This window comes from Phoca vitulina, unplaced genomic scaffold (genome assembly GCF_004348235.1).
Source record: "Phoca vitulina isolate PV1807 unplaced genomic scaffold, GSC_HSeal_1.0 scaffold1161, whole genome shotgun sequence".
NCBI classification, from domain to species: Eukaryota; Metazoa; Chordata; class Mammalia; order Carnivora; family Phocidae; genus Phoca; species Phoca vitulina.
Genome location: NW_022590848.1, coordinates 3,605 through 9,823, shown reverse-complemented (window position 1 = coordinate 9,823; position 6,219 = coordinate 3,605). Strand labels below are relative to the sequence as shown.

Here is a 6,219-nt window from a genome sequence, read left to right as displayed (position 1 = left end):
CCCCCCCCCCCCCCCCCCCCCCCCCCCCCCCGGCCAAGAGCCATGACCTTGACAGTGCAGGGTGAGCCAGCAGCAGAGAAAAATCTCGCTCCCTCCCCCAGCACCCAGTGCATTTGGAGAGGATGGTCTGTAGTTGGCATGAAGGGAAGCAAACAGAGGTGATGCTAAGCAACTCTACCAGAGATGTTGATGGGCACAATGTCAGAGTGCGTGGAGCAAGGCTGAAGCCACCGCTTCTCCTCTAGGATGGGCAGAGGGGAGGGGCTATTCCAGGCAGCTTGCTTGGCGGCTGTGGTAGACAGGCTCAGGGAGGCCTCGGGGGCCCTCACACCCTGGGTGGTAGTCTCATCCTCGCTCGGCTGCCGTTTTGTAGGCTGTTGGGAAAGAAGGTGATGGAAAGGGTGTGCTCCCGACGGGATGAGCCGTGCCCACGGGATGGCTGTCTAGACAGGGTGGTCGGAGGCTTCGTCTGGTAGGCAGGAAAGTGTGGACGGGCTGCCAGGCCAGACACCTGCTGTGTGGGGCCCATCTCGGCAGGGCCTCAGGGTAGCTCTGCTGGCAAGCAGAGGTGAGCAGCAGCTTCCGGTGGGTAAGGTACGCAGCTCGAGGGCCACTGTCAATGAGCGCAGAGAGCTCTCTGCCCACGCTGGCTCTCACAGGTGGGAGGAAGAGGCAACTCACCATCAGCACAAACTCCAGACGCCTGCCAGCCTGGGGCCTTGGGCTAGGAGTGGGCTCAGGGGCCTCATCAGCAGAGCGGAAGGTCTGCCCCAGAAGTCTGGCCTCCGGGTACTGTTCCTCATATTCTTCTGAAAAACAGCACAGTGGATACACACTCTAGGGGCCACGGCCAAGCACCGGGCTGGGAGAGGACCGCAAGCTGGGGCTCCTGCTTTAGCTGCCAGGCCTGACTTGCCTTGTTTCTTTACGGTTTGGCCCAGCGTCCGAGCCTCTGGCTTCGGAAACGGAAAAATGCCTACTTCCCAGGACTGCGAGGGCCGAGGAGAAAAGAGAGTCGGTAGAGTCGAGTTGCGCTGGTTCGCAGACCAAGCCCGTGTCTTGCCGGCCCCCACCTTAGGGGCTCAACTTAGAGGAGAGCCTCAGGGTGCAGACACCTTTCTCTGAAGCCCTGCAGCTCCTCAGGTTTTCTGCAAGCCTACCAGGGAAAGGACCTGTGTGAAGCAGGAAGAAATGTGCGCTGGGAAGTCCAATGTGGAGGGCTCCCCTGGATCTCAAGAACTCTCATCTGAGCCTCCGAGGGCCTGGTTCCCTGCACCTTAGTCCCACCGTGGGTTGTGTCAGGTCCAAGGGGGCTAAGGTGAGGGAGAGGGAAGGCAGAGGTAGTGGCCGAGAAGGAAGGAGAAGTGGAAGGGCATTGTCAGCGAATAGGAGGGATGCACAAGATTTGAATGGGCTTCACTGAAGTGATGAGTTCGATGAGTAGATGAGGAGAGAGCAAAGGACCAACAGGGGTGGGGCTCTCTGCACACCTGAACAAAGACTTTAAGACTCATAGAAACTTGGGAGTCCGGGGGGCCTCAAAAGTTCTCTGGTCCAACACCCCCTTCTGGGCTCAGAGTTCCTCCTCAGCAGCCCTTCTAGATGCTTCTTCAGCCTCCACACAGACCTGCAGAGAAGGGGAGCTGCCGTCCTCCCAAGGCAGCTCATTCCATCCAAGGACAGTTGGGGCTGCCAGGCACGGCAGGAAAGCTCTTCCTTATCCTGAGGTGAAATCTGCCTCCCTCTAGATTTCCTCCACCCACCGGTCCTAAATCTGCCCATGGTGGCAACACAGAGCACACTGACTCCTTTTCTGCATGGCAGCTCCTCTCTTATCTGAACGCAAGGCTCATGGTGTCCCTTGGAATCTTGCTTCTCTAAGGTCACCACCACTGCCCTGGCAAGGGAGGCGAGGGTTTTGGCTGGAGTCCAGTTGGGTGGCCCAGCTACCATTCTCTACTCTCCATAAGAGTTAACCTTCGTTGGTATGGATAAATGAGAGCTGACAAGACTTCTTCTCACACTTAACGTTCACTCAACAAATGCCTACGGAGCACCTCTTGGGGATCCAGCTCTGTGCCGGCTGCTTCTGGAAACACAAGGGTACTAAAGATGTGATTCTTTCTGTCGAGAAGTTCGGTCTGGTTAGGCGGACAAGTGATAAGCCCAGGACTAGTAGGTGAATGAGTAAATGAATGAACAAATGAAAGAAAAAGCACTTCAGAACGATACAAGTCCTCTGGAGCTGGATGGCCCAAGGTGGCTCGCGGGAGTGCTCACGACGGGAATGAGCAAAGTGTAGAACTAGTGTTAAAGGGTTTTGAATGAGGCAAGAAGAGGACTGTGAAGAAAGTGTACGGTTTGGAGGTTGGAAGACATTGAGGAAGGGCTTCTGGGCCTGGAAGAGAGGCCTCAGTGGGACAGCGAGTGCCTGGAGTAGGTACGGAGCTTGCGACTACCACTGAGATTTTATTTGTATTAACTACTTCATGGAGATATAACTTACCCACAGCAGGGTGTACAAGCCTGCAGTGCACAGCTCAGTGAATTTTGACATATGCACGTCCCTTGTAACCTCCGTCCAGATACTGTGACACCTCAGTTGTGTCTCTCATAGCACTGAGTTTTCATCTCTTTGCCACTTACATAGGCTAAATCCCTCTGGTCAAGGTGTCTGGTTTTTGTCTTGTAAGGGCCTATCAGCGACCGCACTGTTTTCTCCTTTGTGTTAACTTTAATATTGTGCCCAGCTAAGCCTGTGTTCCAAAGGACACGTACCGGGAGTTGATGGTGCATCTTATCGGGGTCTCTCCAGCTGCAAGATATTCTTGCTGAGCAGGTTACATACCATTTTTAATTTTCACAAAACTGTGCCGCGTGGGGAACTGGAATCTCACTTTAAAGATGACTGATTCATCTGAAGCTTTGGGTACTCTGCATAATATCCCACAGCTAGTTAGGTGAGGGGTGGGAATGAGATTCTAGCTCTGTCTGATTTCAGAGTCTGGGTTTTCTCACTCTGCCTGGTGCATGCACAGTCTGACTGCTCAGGCACCACGACCGGGCTGTGTGTCCGGGTCGTGTGGACCCAGCTTTGTGTACAGCGTGCTCATCTGTATACTCCAAAGACAGTGGGCTGGGAATTGGGGATGAGGAGAGCTCTGGGTGCTGGGTATCGGGCTTCCTTTTTGTTTTTTTTTGTTTTTTTTTTAAGTAGGCTCCACGCCCACCATGGAGCCCAACGCAGGGACCGAACCCACAATCCTGAGATCAAGACCTGAGCTGAGATAGAGAGTTGGACGCTCAAGCTCAACCGACAGAGCCACTCAGGCGTCCCTGTCGGGCTTACTCTGATGAGGCAGGTGCTCCCCAGGAGACACACGGACAGGTCGTGGCAAGAGCAGAGTGGGTGAAGCCCGGAGGGGGAGACCCTGCAGATGCCTCCATTGTCCTTGGGTGTGAGGATTCCAAAGGCACGGGTGACGTGGCAAGAGAGGGTCTAAAAGGTCTGTGAGCCCACCCTGTGGGAGTCTCTCACCCAGCTCCCTTTATAAATGGCTTGACCATTGCCCTGCTTCTGCCTCCGTCCTTCCCCGCCCCCCCCCCGCCCCCCGTGGCCTCCTGAACTGAAAAATAAAGGGGCGGGGGTGGAAGGGAGGGGTGGCGAGTAAACAGCCAGGAGAAACCGAGCCCTCTCGAATCCTTTAGTCTGGAAGGTAAAAAGATGGGAAACTGTGTTTTTTTTGTTTTTCAGTGGGGTTTCAACCGTTCTCTCTCTCTTTTTTTTCTCTCGCTGGTCCCTGTCCTCTTTCTTCTGTGCCTCCCTCCAGCCGCTGCGCATCTCGCCTGTGGGCTCCGGCCGCAGCCCCCCTCCCTCTCAGTACCTTGCAACAGGCTCTGGAGATTGAGCTGCGCCTCTCGAAGCAGCTCCTCTACACTCGGGGGCCTGCCCGAGGAGAGGAACACGTTCACTGGCTGTCGCCATGACGACCTCGAGTGGGCAGTCGCTGTCGCGTTTTCCCGACCCGAATTAGCTGCAGCTAGGGAAGGAGAGAGTCAGTGAGAGGCGCAGGCGGGGGGGGGGGGGGGGGGGGGGGGGGGGGGGGGGGGGGGGGGGGGGGCGGTGCGCGGCGGCCAGTGGGCGCCCGCCGTTCCCTAAGACCCGCCCCGCCGGGGGTGGGGGGGCGGCGCGACGCTGCGCTTAAAAGGCGGGGACTCGCGAGCCGCAAGACTTTTCCTCGACAGATCCTGCCGCAGTGCACTCCCTCCCGCTCCGCCAGCCTCCGCTCGCCCCGCCGCCGCCCGCCGCCCGCCGCCTGCCGCCCGCCGCCCGCGTCCTCGGCTCCCGGCGCCTCCCGGCTCCCGCCGCCGCCCGCCCGCCCTCTCCGATCCGATCCCTGGGACGAGGTAAAGCGCCCCGGGCCGAGCCGCTGGGCCCTCCGGCCGGAGCGCCCGCCCTCCGTGCTCGCCCCAGTGGGTGTGGCTCGGCCTCTCCCGCGCCCCGCCGCGGCGCTCCGCTCCCCTCCCCCCGCACGCGCCCCGCCGCCGCATTTCAGCCTCCTCTCGCGGCCTCCAGCTCCCCACCCCCCTCCACCTGCGCCCCCGCCCTCAGACCCGGGGCCCCTGAGCTAATCCTGATGTCCGAGGCCGCCGGAAATCTAAACAGCCTGCGCATGGCGAACGTGGCCCTGCGAGAAGAATTAAATGCCCTTCGCGGGGAGAATGCCAATCTGGGCCTTCAGCTCGGAAGAGCCCTAGCCGAGGTTAACTCCTTGCGGGGCAACGTGTCGAGCTACATCCGCTGGCCAGTGCCGGTGGTGCCCGTCCTTGCCGAGGAGAACTTTGAGTTCCCGCTCAGCGAGATCGACGCAGTTCCCGAGGGGGAGCTGCCTTTCTTGTGCTGGCCCCCCCCTCGCGCGGAGCCCGAGTACGCCTCGGACGAACTGTTGATTAGCGTGATCCAGGACTGCGGTACCTCCGACGCGCCCGTCGACCCTCCCCCGCTGGCCATCCCGCCCCCGCCGGCGCTGCCCCCGCCCCCAGCCAAGGAGCTGCCCGCGCAGCCTCCTCTGCCGCCGCTGGAGCGGCCCGAGTTAGAGCCCTTCTCGGGCGACCCGGTCTACCTGGCCGAATTCCTGATGAAGCTAGAGACCTTCATAGCTGACCACGAGGATCATTTCCCCGGGGGCGCCGAGCGGGTGGCCTTTCTGATCTCCTTTTTCGCGGGCCAGGCCAAGAACTGGGCCATCTCGGTCACCCGGGAAGGAAGCCCCCTGCGTGCCAACTTCCCACGCTTCCTGGATGAGATCCGCAAGGAATTCTGCGGCCCCATCCCCCCGAGCGTGGCTAAAAAGGCCATCCGCAAGCTCAGGCAGGGCCACTGTACCCTAGGCAGCTATGCAGATGCTTTTCAGTTCCTGGCCCAGTTCTTGTCTTGGGATGACTGCCGCCTTCAAAACCAGTTCCTTAAAGGCCTGTCAGAATTCTTCCGCAAGGAGCTCTTATGGTCCACTGAAATGGCCGACCTGGATGAGCTGATTCTCGAGTGTGTGGAGATAGAGAGGAAAGTGCGCGTGCCCAAGCCGATCCCGCTCCCGGGGGTCCGCAACATCTTCTTCCCTTTCGCTGCGGACCCTAACGAAGACAGTGATGAAGAAGATTTCCACAGTGACGAAGATGAAGAGACACGCAGGCGCAGGCTTTACGACAGGGAGCAGCGGAGGCGCGTGAGAGCTATTCAGGAGGAGGCGAGGGAGGAGGAGGAGAAGAGGAAGAAGCAGGAAGAGATGCGGAAGAAGCAGCTGGAGGAGATGAAGAAGAAACTGGAAGAGAAGGAAGAGGAGGACGAGGACGAGGAGGTGGACGTGGACGAGGAGGTGGACGTGGAGACAGTCAAGGATGAAGAGAACAAGGGTGAATTTGTGTGCCCGGTCCCGCAGCCAGATCCCGACGCCGACCAGGAGGGGGACCAGGAGCCGGAACCAGAGTCAGAGGATGAGACCCAAGACGATGACCTGGACGAGATGATGGAGATGGAGCCGACCGTTGCCCACGCGTCATCCCAGACCACTGGCTACTACCACGAGAATTTCCTAGATGCTTCGCCTCCCATAGTGCAGCCCAGCAGAAGGAGGAACCAGAATCGCGTCCCGCTCCTGGAGGGCCTTCCGGGCACTAATTCGCCGTTCTACAGTTCGCCCCCGCTGATTCGCCGCGCAG

The 6,219-nt window shown here is 59.2% G+C and overlaps 1 long non-coding RNA gene across 1 annotated transcript; it reads right to left on the bottom strand.

The window, feature by feature from the left end:
- Positions 1–198: 198 nt before the first annotated feature.
- Positions 199–5,209, bottom strand: LOC116629496. Its single transcript, XR_004298758.1, has 4 exons — positions 5,124–5,209; positions 3,885–4,040; positions 682–809; positions 199–374 (listed from the first exon to the last, which is right to left on the bottom strand). It is a non-coding gene; the product is annotated as an uncharacterized LOC116629496 (long non-coding RNA).
- Positions 5,210–6,219: the final 1,010 nt, after the last annotated feature.